We start from the raw sequence: 14689 nt of genomic DNA, 5'->3' as shown, positions 1-14689 counted from the left end.
TGTGTGTGTAAACCCACTGCTGTCGAGTCAATTCTGACTTATGGCAACCCCATGTGTTACAGAGTAAAACTGCTCCATAGGGTTTTCTTGGCTGTAATCTTTACAAAAGTAGATTTCCAGGCCTTTCTTCCACAGCACTGCTAGGTAGGTTCAAACCACAAACCTGTACCACCCAGGGACCTGTGTGTATGTGTATTATTTATACATATATATGTAGTATGGCACTAGTTTTTTTTTTTATGTAGTATGGAGCCCTGGTGGCACAGTGGTTAAGAAGTACAGTGAGCTACGGCTGCTAACCAAAATGTTCGGCAGTTCAAACCCACCAGTCACTCCCTGGAAACCCTATGGGGCAGTTCTACTCTGTCCTGTAGGGTTGCTGTGAGTCGGAACCAACTCCACAGCACCTAAAAACAATATATGTAGTATAGTACATCAATTCTTTCCAATATATTAATCTTGTCTTGCAACTTTTATAAATGATGTTCCTTTCGAGGCTGTAAAAAAAAATTGCCTTTTCTATCATAATCTCTCCTACCAAAAATATCAAAAAACATACGATATAGAAAATATTGCGCAACTCTGGCTTTCTGGACAATATTTGATACACTGGAGAAAAAAATAAGACACCGTCTTACCTTAACGAGCTCACAGTTGTCTAGAGGAAATGACTCAATTTGGAACAATATAAACACATTTTTAAGCATAGTAGTTCCATCAGTGTTTAGTAACAGCAAGCAATAGATCACAACCCTTTAATATTTTTCTTTTTTAAAGTTTCACTTTTAAAGTTTAGGCATTTCCCCTTACCTTTAGTCAGTAATACACTTTAAAAGTTCAGGAGGGTGTGCTCGCTTCGGCAGCACATATACTAAAATTGGAACAATACAGAGAAGATTAGCATGGCCCATGCACAAGGATGACACGCAAATTCATGAAGCATTCCATATTTTAAAAAAAGAAAAGGTTCAGGAGGGTGAATGTCTTTCACCCTCTCTTGAGAAAGGAAAACAATTGAAACATTGGTTTTCATTTTTAAAGCAATTACATGCAATGATAGCTTGCTTCTGATGGTATGGCATTTAACAGACGGCTATCCTTATTTTAGATGGAATTGCATTTTTAAAAGAAACAATTCTAGTGTATACTTTCATCTGCTAAATAGGAAAGCCAATTTGAGGGTTGATTATCTGGTGAGTTCTAGAGAGCCAATTAAGATAATTCAGGTCAATAGAAAAAAATAATTTAATATATGTTTCTCACTTAGCTAATTCACAAAGTCTACAATCACTCCTACCCCCCAATAGCTACACCAAAAAAGCCCACAAAGAACTCAACCTTCTTCTCAGAGGAAAAATTGCTATGGATTTTATTAGGAACCCACATTTTAAAACTTCGTTAATTATACAAAATTCTGAGGTGCCTTTATAGATTTCAAGATTATCTTAGGGTAAATGAAGATTTATTACGTTTTATCATGTCTACTCACCTACTGTATGAAAAATTAATATATTCACAGCATTGTCTCTCAGGCAGTAGTTCAAAAAGATGTTTCAGTAGCTAGAATAAATAATAAAAGACTCTGTTACAGCAACCAGAGTTCATCTTTTCATAAATATAGATTTGTTTGGGTAGTGTTCCCTCCGGAGAAGATTTTTTAAATTAAATTAACATTTAAATATGTGAGTTGAACTTGCTTGTGTATAAAGCCCACTGCCGTAGAGTCAGTTCCGACCCATAGCGATCCCATAGCGTTTCCAAGGCTGTAAAATCTCTAAGGAAGCAGGCTGCCGCATCTTTCTCCCGTGGAGCCACTGGGTGGTTTCTATCCGACCTTTTGGTTAGTTTAGCAGTCGATTGCTTTAACCACATGGGGGCTTAAATTTTAATGGCGAGATAAAATTATTACTGTCCGTTGCATTTATAATTAGAATTTTGTTGATTAGAAATATAGATGATAATAGCTAATGTTTTTAGGGTGCTTAATACATGCCAGGAACTCTTCCAAACACTTTACACATTTATCTCATTTAATCCTCACAATCCTTTGAGGGCAGTACTATTATTATCCCATTTTAAAGACGAGAAACTAGTAAGTGGTTGCTGTTGAGCTTTAGAGCCAGTACTTCCAGTAGGACTAAGTCCTTGCCATATTTAAGCACTAGCACAGTGAAGGGAGATTAAAAAAGTAGTAGACATCCTCCCTGACTTCCAACAGTATCTGTTAGGGTTCTTTGGTTGCAAGAAACAAAAACGAATTCTGGCAACTGAAGCACAAGGGAATTTGTTGGAAAGAGATCATGAACTCAGAGAATCCAGGGAACGGCTGGAAAAGCAGCCTTGGATTCAAGTTGGAAGCACAGCAGATCTAGTTGGTCAAGGCCAAGAACTACATGAAAAGCTTGTGGCACAGTTAACCTGGTCGGGACACTGTCTCTACTGGGATACACAGACTCCAAATATTTGCAGTCTTTTTTTCTCCCCCCTTTCACTTAAGACACAAATTACACAAAGAGAATGCTCAATTGGCCTTGTTGTTGTGTGCTGTCGAGTCGATTCTGACCCATAGGGATCCTAGCTTGGGTTATATGCCCACTTTGGGGCTAGGGGAGGGTGAAGAACTGATTGCTATCTCAGAAGTAAACAAGTAGAGAAGAGGTTAACTTCTATGAAAGTCAGACTTCTCAGGTTCAGATATTAGCTTTGCCACTTAGTTGTGTGACTGATAATATATTAATCTCTCTGCAGCTCAGTTTCTACATTTGTGAAAAAGGATAAAAAGTAATGTTTATATCATAGGTGTAAGGAATAAACAGTGACGTCACTAGGGTTGGTGTCACCCAGTGCAGTAACTCATGGTGTCACACACCCCCCATGCTAATTACCACAATATTGTAGCTAAAACACCAGAAAATTTGACAAAGTTAGCAACTACAAAAAACCCGCAGTAAAGAAAACAACAGCTCGTGCTTGTAGCACGTGCAGATGAAACCACGTGATTTGTAGCATCACTGTAATTGGGTAATAATGACAGCTCTGACTGGAGCGCTTTAGACAGTTCAAAAAGTAAATTACCATAAAGTTTTAGCCATGTAGGTATACTGGTACATGTAAGCTGAGCTTACAAAAAATGTTTTTGTTGTTATAACTAACTACAGGGATATTTTTATAAAAAATAACAAATTTCTGCTGAAACACCGTGCAAAAATTTTATAGAGAGTCATTTTGGTGTCACCCCCTCTGAGAGTGTCACCCAGTGTGGTCCCCACCCCCTGCACTCCCCTAGGGATGCCACTGGGAATAAATGAATCAATACGCATGAAACTCTTACAAGAGGGATGGCACATAAAAAGCTAGAAATAAGTGTTCACTGTTAGTGTACATAGATATAGTGATTATCAGTTAAATATAAAGAAAAGGTAAAACTTTCTTTTTCCTTCCTCTACCTCTCAAAAGACATGGAGGCCTTTTGATCAAAATAAAGATATCCCCCAGGAGTGCAATAATGCACTGAGAACACTGATCTTATTTCCCATAGGAAATTATTAATATTTTTCCATTTGTGTTCGCAGTTTTTTACTTACAATAATTTAGCTTTCTTTGAACTTGTAAAATTTTTCATCTGGTCCTCAATACTGAGAGGACTGGTAAGCTTTTCAGGAATAAAAAAAAAATCTGATTTCAGTCAGAGCATGAAGATATGAGAAACAGAACTGTTGCTGATGGTCACACTGTACAGGGGAAATGGAGTTCTGGCTGAAAATGAAAATGGTTCCCATATGTTCTTCTGAGGAAACATATTTTTCAGAACAAAAATTAGACAATTTATAAAAGCTTCAATTCAGCTTTATTTAGAAAAACATAAAAAGGAGATGTTTAGTTGTGAGATATAACTCTGAAATATTAATTGTGGTTTTAAGTACTCTATAAAATCTCATTGGTTGAGATTAATTGAGGGGAAAGTTTCTCTGAATAAGTAAAATTTCTGAATTAAAAGACATTTCAAAGAGAAAAACAATTTATTATATACTGGCTTCATTATATCTGGTAAGATAGACCTGTTTGTAATTAGCAGCATTTCTTACGTGTGGCTAATTATAATGAATAATTTAGAGAACAAGAAAAATGAACAGGTTTGTTCTCCTAATAGTTTAAATAGTGCCCTTCCAATACCATTTTTTTTAAAAGACAGCCCAAGAGTAAGTATTATCTCAGTCTCAGTAAAGGGATTACTAATTGTGAATGGAGAGAATCTGAGTTTTGAGATTGTTACTTACGCAGGAAATGATAAACCATTTTCATCTAGAAGGTCAACCCCAGTGGGTCAGTTGTAGCTGCCAGGAGCGCTGTGTTTAGAAGCATTTTGAGGTCCCATTCAGGATCAGCGGGAAGGAGAGCCATGATCAAATAGTGATTCCAGCCAAGAACGGGTGCTGGTGTGGTCTGATCTGCCTTTTCTGCCAGAAGTTGGCATCCATTTGCGAGTTCACAGGCCCTACAATAGAACTTACAGAAGGAAAAATGGAAGAATATAAGAATGGAATAAAAGAAGTGAAAATATGTGGATGAACCAGGAAAACAAGCATATTTTGAGGGTAGCAGAGGTAGGAACAGTGAAAGGGTAGAAAAGTTATAAAAAAAAAAAAAAAAAAAAGAAAAGCTACAGAAGTTAATTTTGATGTATAAAGCAAGGAGAAAGTTAGGGGGATGTTCAAAGTTTTCCTACCAATGGAGTAGTAGGCAAGAATGTGTATTTTTAGGTACTGTTATTTTTAAGGTCTAATTCTTTTCTGTGTTATAAAAGTAATTCATATTCATTATAAATTTTTAGAAGATACAAAAAACAAAGAAAAAATTATTGTCACATAAAATCCAGCAACCCTGGAGGCATCACTTTGCATGAGAATATTTTTGAGAAGGAGGGGGATGAAGGCAATGAGGAAGAATAAAGGTCAGGATAGGTATGACAGCATGATGTCTCCATCATATCATAGCTTGCCAGCCAAAGGCCACCAGGAATACAACTGCTGTCAAATAAAGTTGGGCTTATAAGATTACTTCAGCAAGGGAGAATGTACAGTAGGAGGACTGGGGGTTGTCCGAGTACAAAGGAGTTGAGAGGGGCTTATTATAAGATTTGGACTTGTGCTGGTTGATTTTGGGAGTAGCAAGGATTTGTTGTGGATTGAGTTCTGTCAAGAAACTAGGCAATTCAATAATTGTGTATCTTAATTTTTACCTAGGAAACAGGAGGAACATAGGGCTAGAGTCAATCATATACCTAGAATGGGGAACGTTAGGTGATTTAATATCATTGTTTCTGTTGGTGTGCAGATACGATTTTGTTCACCATGGTCACAAAGTGACCTTGTCTGATTTTTGTATTGTTGTTATTAGGTGCCATCGAGTTGGCTCTGACTCATAGCGACCCTATGTACCACAGAACGAAACATTGCCTGGTCTTGCACCATCCTCACAATCGTTTTTATGCTTGAGCCCATTGTTGGAGCCACTGTGTCAATCCATCTTGTTGAGGGTCTTCCTCTTTTCCGCTGACCCTGTATTTTACCAAGCATGATGTCCTTCTCCAGGGACTGATGCCTCCTGACAACATGTCCAAAGTTTGTAAGACGCAGTCTTGCCACCCTCGTGTCTAAGGAGCATTCTAGTTGTACTTCTTCCAGGACAGGTTTGTTCGTTCTTTTGGCAGTTCACGGTATATTCAATATTCTTCACCAGCACCACAATTCAAAGGCATCAGTTCTTCGGTCTTCCTTATTCATTGTCCAGCTTTCACATGCATATGATGCAATTGAAAATACCATGGCCTGGGTGGGGTGCACCCAAAACCTGGTGGCGTGGTGTTGAGGAGCTACAGCTCTTAACCAAAAGGTTGGCGGTTTGAATCTACCAGGCGCTCCTTGGAAACCCTATGGGGCAGTTCTACTCTGTGCTGTAGGGTCACTATGAGTCAGAATCGACTCTATGGCAACGGGCTTTTTGTTGTTACTCTGTGAAAATTGTTTATTTTCAGTGGGGACCACTATGGCCTATGTCAGGTTCATTTTTGTTTTTTCTTTTTTCACTGTCTCAGTCAGCTGTTAGTCTTGGACTTGGAATTGTGCTTGAGTTGCCACATAGAATCCTATGTAGCCAGGTGATCAAGTGTGACTAAGAGTATGGAAGAGGGAGAGGGATAGCCCCTCTCTCTATCTCGTTGTCATGTGGTACTTTGAGGGTTTGCCGCTTCGGAATGCACCTGGCCTGACAGCAGCATCCCCTCCAAGAGCATCCTCTGCAGCCAGGGCTGGGGTCAGAGGGTGAGATGGAGCTGCTGCCCTCTCGTGGTTTCCCAGGCAATTACATCAGTGACTTAACCATCTCACACAGGGATTTCTGGAGGACAGGAGTAAGAAAGATATGCAGCTGGAAACAAAAGCCAGTAAAATTTAAGAAAGTACCGTTAATGTGACTTGATTAATACTGTCAAGTTGGTGAATCTTGGAGAAATGTGGATTACAGGAATTTTAGACCTTCGATGAGAATGTATTGCTTTTATAATCAGAGATGTTGCATGTGTAAGATAGAAGAATAAGAATTTAAACATTTTTATTGGGCTGAGAAAGGACCATGCAACCTAGAAATGCAGAAAAAATGAGGGAGTTAGAAAACGTTTTTAAAATTGACAGTTATATAAGGAAAGGTTAAATTTTTACTTAAGTAAAAAGGATTTTTTTTCCTTAAAGAAATAATGTTCCTGTCATCTGCTTTTTTTTAAAAAAAAATTATTGTGCTAAAATATATCTTACAAAAATTTTGCCATTTTAACCATATAATCTTGTGACATCAATTACGTTCATCATGTTGTGTAACCACCACTGCTATCCATTTCCAAAAGTTCTTCTTGACCTCAAACAGATATTTAACACCCCTTTATCAATAATGTGGAAACCCTGGTGGCATAATGGTTAAGTGCTGCGGCTGCTAACCAAAGGATCGGCAGTTCGAATCTGCCATGCGCTCCTTGGAAACTCTATGGAACAGGTCTACTCTGTCCTATAGGGTCGCTATGAGTCGGAATCGACTCGATGACACTGGGTTTGGTTTTTTTTTTTTTTTTTGGATCAATAATGTCCCATTTCCCCCTTCCCCTCAGCCCCTGGTAACCTAAGAAACATTTGTCTCTATGCATTTAAAAAAAAAACCTATTCTAAATTCTAGATATTCCTTATAAATGGAATCATACAGTATTTGTCCTTTTATGTCTGATTTATTTTACTCAGTATAATGTTTTAAAGGTTCATCCATGTTGTAACATGTATCAGAACTTCATATCTCTTTATAGCTGTAATCCTAGTGGTGTCAGAAGCCATCTAAATTCACAATGGGGAAGAAGAAGAAGAATCACCATCAGCGTAAAGCTGATTCCTATGAGGTTGAGGTCAGACATACTTCCACTCTACAACCTTTTTACCAGTTCTGACACTGTTACAGGGTAGGGCTTTCCAGCTCAGAACTAAGCCCTGCTTGGGTTCTTACCTTCTTCTGACCAAGAATGACCAGGAGAAGCTCAGAGGTTCCACATGAACAAAGGTTCATTGGGACAGAAAGAAAGTAAAAAGGCTCACGAGGGAGAGAGAAAGGGGCATTTCTACCTATGCTAGCCTCCAGTCTCTCACTGAATAAAGGATTTCTTAGGGCTTATAAAAGTTCTTAGGCGGGAAAAAGGCATTATCTCTATTCATTAGATGGGTGGAGATTTCTAGAAGGGGAGGAATTGTGAAAATCAAATGTGTGCACAGTTAGAATTCAAGATGGACTTTCTTGCAGAGGTTGCTGGAACCAAGATGGGGTCTGTCACAAACGCTGCTGGGATGTCTAACAGGACTTATTTTGGGATGTTGTGCATGCGTGATGCCTCTGGGTCTTGGTGTGAGCTCCGGCAAGGGGTTCCTGTTCATGTTTGTCTCATGTGGAAGGTCATTCATAGGCCACATTGATCTTTACTGTGCATGCTGTGCACCTGGTGAGGCCTTGAAAAACAACTCAGGAGGATTATCAGTAATTTATAGCTGGTCAAGCACACAGGGCCTTGAAACATAGCCTTATTTAATTCAGCCAGCCCTGTCTCTTCTCTATCTCAACACCAGTTGTCCTCCACCAGCACTCTCTACTTCTCTGATGGGTTTGGTAATTCATTGCGATAGCCACACAGAACTCACAGACCATACTCACAATTATGGTCTGTCTTAGTTACCTTCGTGCTACTGTAACAGAAATACTGCAAGTGGATGGCTTTAACAAAGAGAAATGTATTTTCTCACAGCCTAGTAGACTAGAAGTCCGAATTCAGGGTGCCAGCTCTAGAGGAAGGCTTTCTCTGTTGGCTCTGGAGGAAGATCCTTGTCATCAATCTTCTCTTGGTCTAGGAGCTTCTTCGTGCAGTAATCTCAGATCCAAAGGGTGCGCTCTGCTCCCATGCTGCTTTCTTGGTGGTGTGAGGTCCCCATGCCTCTCTGCTTGCTTCTCTCTTTTATATCTCAAAAGACATTGGTTTAAAACACAACTTAATCTTGTAGATTGAGTCCTGCCTCATTAACATAAGTGCCAGAAATCTCACCTCATTAACATCATAGAGGTAGGATTTACAATACATAGGAAAATCACATCAGATGACAAAATGGTGGATAGTCACACAATACTGGGAATCATGGACTAGCCAAGTTGACATACATTTTGGGGGGACGCAGTTCAATCCTTAACGGGGTATATTAGGGAAGTAACAGGTTACAATTCAGGATCAGGGTCAACTTGGAAATAACAGGAACAACTCAGGTAATAGGGTACAGTTCCTCAATCAGGACAGCTTCCAAACAAAACAGCGCTCAGCATCTTCACAGCCATACGTGCAAGCAGGCCATGCTTGGGCCTCTGCCACTGGTCCTTGCTTGGGCAGTTTTACAGCTCTTTTGGCTCCACCATGAAGTGCCCAAAGCCACCCCACTCTACCAGCAAGCCTACTCTCTGAAGATGCTCAGCTCTCTTGCTCCATGGGCCAGGAAGCCCACTGCAACTGGTTTAGCGCTGGTCTCCGGGTTCTCAACACCTGTGCTATCTTGCATCGTCTTGTGCTGTCTCATGCTGTCTCCAGTGTTACAGCTCTCTGTCTCCTGGGTCTAGGAGATTCTCACCTGGGTCCAAAGGACACGTTCTACCCCAGGTTCTTCTTCTTGATGGTATTGAGGTCCCCCTTAACCTCAGTAGGCCACAGGCAGCTAATTTGCATAGTAAACTGCCCAATCCTTTTGCAAGATTGGGGCCTAGCAAATCATTTTAGCAGAACTACAAACCCAGGATCAGAAAGGCCATACATAAAGAGAAAACTGTTATGCTACAATGGCTGAATAACATTCCATTTTATTGATATTCCACATTTTGCTTATCTATTCATCAGTTGATGGACACTTGGGTTGTTCCCACCTTTTGAATATTGTGAATAATGCTGCAAAGAACATTGCTGTACAAGTATCTATTCAAGTCTTTTGGGTATGTACCTAAGAGTGGAATTGCTGGGTCATTCATTTGCTTTTTAAACAAAGAATTGTTTAATACAATTTGTTAAAAAGTAAACATCTCCATCTCTAAAGGAATTAATTAAGGGATAGGCTCAGTAGAGGGAGAAAGAAACAGATAAGAGGGTAGAGCAAAGGAGAGATAGAGGTATTGTTCTCTATACAGAGATAAAAGAAATATTAAATATGTCCAGCTTATCTTCCACCACTAAATGCTTCCACATTTATAGTCAGTTGATATCAAACCGTGTACTTTTGCCTTTATGCTTTAGTGCATGTTGTTAGTCCTTGGAACATATTCAAGACTGCTCTGGTATCTCGCCCTGGACTAAGAGGCTCCTGACTCCCCAGGCTGGACTAAGGGTTGCTGGGTGTGCTCCACAGGTCTTCATTCACACTTTCAACATGTACTTGCCACTTTGTATTAAAATGATCAATTAGTGTGATCGTTTCACAAATACACGTGATTTATTAGGGATTTTTCCCACTAGACCCTAAGTTTCTTCAGGACAAGTTTTCTACAACATGCTATTCCCGTTTTTTCTCCAATGCCTGATGCAGTCTAATTCCACGCCAGTGTTTGTGGCACTGAACTGTGGTTTCCTAGAGTAACACAGCTATCTTGAGGGCATTGCTATTATATACTTTAAAATAAGGTTATAATTTCATGGCCTTAGGCACAAATGCTTTGGATTTGTCCCACAGCTGCATGAAATTAAGTTAAATAAAAGCTGCAGTTTCTCCACCTATCTTTTAGACAAATAGCATTTTAAGGCTCTTCTGCTATTTTTTATTCACCAGGTAGTTCTTAGTATTGAAAGGAATCCTGGTGGTGCAGTTGTTAATGCTGGGCTGCTAACCGAAAGTTCGGTGGCTTGAACCCACCAGCTGCTCCTCAGGAGAAAGAAGTAGCAGTCTGCTTCCATAAAAATTCACAGCCTTGGAAACCCTATGGGGCAATTCTACTGTCCTACATGATCGCTATGAGCTAGAATGGACTCCACTGCAATGAGTCTTGGTATTGAGGATAATCTTAAAGATACTGTAAGTCAACTATTTCCAACTAAATTAATAATTTGGCTTGATTCATGATTACTATATTTTACTTCAATTATAATTAGAGAAAATAAAGTGATACTAAATAGAAGTCTAAATAAAAGCATATTAAAAATTGTTCCCAAAATAGCCTCAGAGTGGGAAATACTATTTTACTGCAGTTGTGGTTTGCGGTTTTCAAACACAAGGAAAAGGGTGTATTACAACAGGGGAGGCTGTGAAGCTGCTTGAGGAGTTCTAATCAAGAGACCTGAGTTCCAGTTTACTCAGTCTTGTGTGAGCCCAACTGTGCATAGCACCGTGCCTGGAACATGGTAGGCAGGCAAGAAATACATGCTGAATGAGTGAAGGATAAGTGAAATGTCACTTCCTGTCCCTCAACCTCAGTTTTCTCAAATGAATAATGAGGGTTGGATCAGGTGAGTGATTATCAGCCCTGGCTGCGCATTAGAATCACCTGGGAACTTTTGAAAATACAGATACCCAGAGGCGGAGCCAAGATGGCGGAATAGACAGACCCTTCCTTGGAGCCCTCTTTACAACAAAGACCGGAAAAAACAAGTGAAACGAGTATATTTGGGACAAGTTGGGAGCCGTGAGCATCAAAGGCAAGCTTAGACAAGGAACTGAGGGGCAGGGGGAGGAAGAGGCAGTTCAGAGGTGGAGAGGAGTTACCGGACCTGAATCGCGGGGAGCCCTCAGGCACCATTCCTGGAGCGATGACGGTGGAGGTAGTGGCAGCAGACTGGTCCTAGCGTTCAGCTACAGTTTCCTCAGGAAGAAGCAGCCAGCCACACAGCCCACTCACACCTCCGGAACCTGAGAAGAACGGCACTCTCGGCAAAAGCTAAGTACTTACGTATATTTTACCATGCCCCCGCCCCCCAACCACAAGCTGGCTTCAGCTGCTGAATCCCTGGGCCTGAGATAGACCCTGGTGAGCACCTAGAGCAATCCTCCCGGCCGTGGGGAAGGAAAAAATTTGCAACTGGGGGGAAAAGATAATTTGCTAGCTCCATTAACTGGGGGAGCTCAGGACAGAAGCGGCTCCTGTCCAGGCATAAACCCTCCATGGACCTTGAACACTTTTCCCTTCTGCATGGACCTGTGTGGGCCTATTTCGGGAGAATAGGCCCTTGTTGGCAAACTCTAACCATTTCGGCTGTGCAGTGGAGAGGTGGGTGTTTGATGTTTGACATGGCTTTGCCTATTAAACAAGTCCTCACCTACCCACATCAGGGACCTAAGGACTGGTAGCTCCACTCAAGTCACCCAGCCACCTGTGGCAGGGGTCCAAAGATAACTGGTACCTCCCAGTCCTTACAACCAAAAACTTTGGGTGCCCATGGCCCATTTGCAGAGCCCACCCACCAGCACGCTGTAGGGAACAGAGACACGTTTTCCTCAGAGACACTTGGGGGTCGGTTCTCAGCCCCCTGCCTTTTTCAGAGCATGACCCCCAGCTGCAATCAGATACTGGTATATATGCCAATCACCCCTGCCCCTCTAAGACTGTAGGACAGAGACTATACCATGCACTTGATATCAGCTACCTGGAAACCTGAGCTGAATTCATACAAGTAAACTGAATGGACTCCTAGACTGATATACCTGATAACGGCTCTAGCCAGCTGGGGACAGGACACCAGAGCTCCAAAGGTGAAAATAATCAAGCTAGCTCACTCAAGCAACCCATAGGGGCATACCAAAACAAAACAGAGCAAGCAGCTATGACACAGAAAGCAAGCATGAACTAATACAATAACTTATAGGTGGCTTGGAGACAACAGTCAATATCAAGTCAGATAAAGAAACAGACCATGATCACCTCAACAGGCTCTCAAAACAAAGAATCCAGGGATCTTCTAGATGAAAGTGCATTCCTGGAATTACCAGATGCAGAATACAAATTTAGTTTAATTGGGTTTTTTTTTTTTTTTTAATATACAGAACCCTTCAAAACATCAGGAAGGAAATGAGGCAATACACAGAACAAGCCAAGGAACACACAGGTAAAGCAACTGAAGAAATTAAAAAGATTATTCAGGAACATAATGAAAAGTTTAATAAGCTGAAAAAATCCATAGGTAGACAGCAATCAGAAATTCAGAAGATTAACAATAAAATTGCAGAATTAGACAACTCAATAGAAAGTCAGAGGAGCAGAATTGAGCAAGTAGAAGCTAGAATTTCGAAACTCAAAGATAAATCACTTGGCACTAATATATTTGAAGAAAAATCAGATAAAAGAATTTTAAAAAATGAAGAAACCTTAAGAATCATGTGAGACTCTATCAAGAGAAATAACGTATGAGTGACTGGAGTACCAGAACAGGGAGGGATAACAGAAAATACAGAGAAAGTTGTTGAAGATTTGTTTGCAGAAAACTTCCCTGATATTGTGAAAGATGAGAAGATATCTATCTAAGATGCTCATCGAACTCCACATAAGGTAGATCTTAAAAGAAAGTCACCAAGACATATTATAATCAAGCTTGCCAAAACCAAAGATAAAGAGAGAATTATAAGAACAGCGAGGGATAAATGAAAAGTCACCTATAGAGGAGAGCCAATAAGAACAAGCTCAGACTACTCGGCAGAAACCGTGCAGGCAAGAAGGCAATGGGATGACATATTTAAAAAATTGAAGGAAAAAAACTGCCTGCCAAGAATCATATATCCAGCAAAACTGTGTCTTAAATATGAAGGTGAAGTTAAGACATTTCCAGATAAACACAAGTTGAGGGAATTCGTAAAAACCAAACCAAAACTACAAGAAATACTAAAGGGAGCTGTTTGGTTAGAAAATCAATAATATCAGGTATCAACCCAAGACTAGAACACTGGGCAGAGCAATCAGAAGTCAACCCAGACAGGGAAATCCAAAAAAAACGAAGCAAAATTTAAAAAAAAAAAAAGAAAAAGCCCAACAGAGGGTAATGGCGATCTTATTATATAAAAGAACACAACATTAAAATAATAAAGAGGGACTAAGAAATGTAATCATACACCTTCTATATGGAGAGGAAGATATGGCGATACAAAGAAATAAAAGTTTTAAATTTAGAAAAATAGGGGTAGATAATAAGGTAACCACAAAGGAGACAAACTATCCTACTCATTAAAATAAAATACAAGGGGAAAATACAGACTCAGCAGAAACAAAATCAACAGCAACAAATATGAGGAAAGGACAACATATAAAGAAAATCTACTCAAGCACATAAAATCAAGTGGGAAAAAGAAACTGTCAACACAAAAAAAAGACATCAAAATGATAGGACTAAATTCATACCTATCCATAATTACCCTGAATGTAAATGGACTAAATGCACCAATAAAGAGACAGAGAGTGGCAGAATGGATTAAAAAACAAGATCCATCTATATGCTGCCTACAAGAGACACACCTTAGACTCAGAGACACAAACAAACTAAAACTCCAAGGATGGAAAAAAATATATCAAGCAAACAATCAAAAAAGAGCAGGAGTGGCAATATTAATTTCTGACAAAATAGACTTTAAAGTTAGATCCATCATAAAGGATAAGGAAGGACACTATATAATGATTAAAGGGACAAAACACCAAGAAGATATAACCATATTAAATATTTATGCCCCCAATGCCAGGGCTGCAAGATACATAAAACAAACTCTATCAGCATTGAAAAGTGAGATACACAGCTCCACAATAATAGTAGGAGACTTCAACACACCACTTTCGGTGAAGGACAGGACATCTAGAGAGAAGCTTAGTAAAGACACGGAAGATCTAAATGCCACAATCAACCAACTTGACCTCATAGATATATACAGAACACTCCACCCAACAGCAACCAAGTATACTTTCTTTTCTAGCGCACATGGAACATTCTCTAGACTAGACCACATATTATTTCATAAAGCAAGCCTTAGCAGAATCCAAAACATTGAAATATTACAAAGCATCATCTCTGACCATAAGGCCATAAAAGTGGAAATCAACAGGAAAAGCAGAGAAAAGAAATCAAAGACTTGGAAACTGAACAATACCGTGCTCCAAAAAGACTGGATTATAGAAG

The 14689-nt window shown here is 39.8% G+C and overlaps 1 long non-coding RNA gene and 1 other non-coding gene across 2 annotated transcripts in view; one reads left to right on the top strand and one right to left on the bottom strand.

The window, feature by feature from the left end:
- Positions 1-263: 263 nt before the first annotated feature.
- Positions 264-14689, bottom strand: part of LOC111751767 (uncharacterized) — a 48449-nt gene continuing 34023 nt past the window's right edge. Inside the window, exons 4-7 of the long non-coding RNA XR_010318374.1 lie at positions 11309-11447; positions 4278-4506; positions 1490-1560; positions 264-871 (exon numbers count right to left, since the gene is read on the bottom strand). This is a non-coding gene — a long non-coding RNA (uncharacterized LOC111751767). The remainder of the gene's footprint in view (positions 872-1489; positions 1561-4277; positions 4507-11308; positions 11448-14689) is intronic.
- On the top strand, positions 848-954 carry LOC111751807 (U6 spliceosomal RNA). Its single transcript, XR_002786889.1, has one exon. It is a non-coding gene; the product is annotated as a U6 spliceosomal RNA (small nuclear RNA).

Source organism: Loxodonta africana, chromosome 18 (genome assembly GCF_030014295.1).
Source record: "Loxodonta africana isolate mLoxAfr1 chromosome 18, mLoxAfr1.hap2, whole genome shotgun sequence".
Taxonomy (NCBI): Eukaryota; Metazoa; Chordata; class Mammalia; order Proboscidea; family Elephantidae; genus Loxodonta; species Loxodonta africana.
The sequence above is the reverse complement of the archived record's forward strand: the minus strand, read 5'-3'. Positions and strand labels throughout refer to the sequence as shown.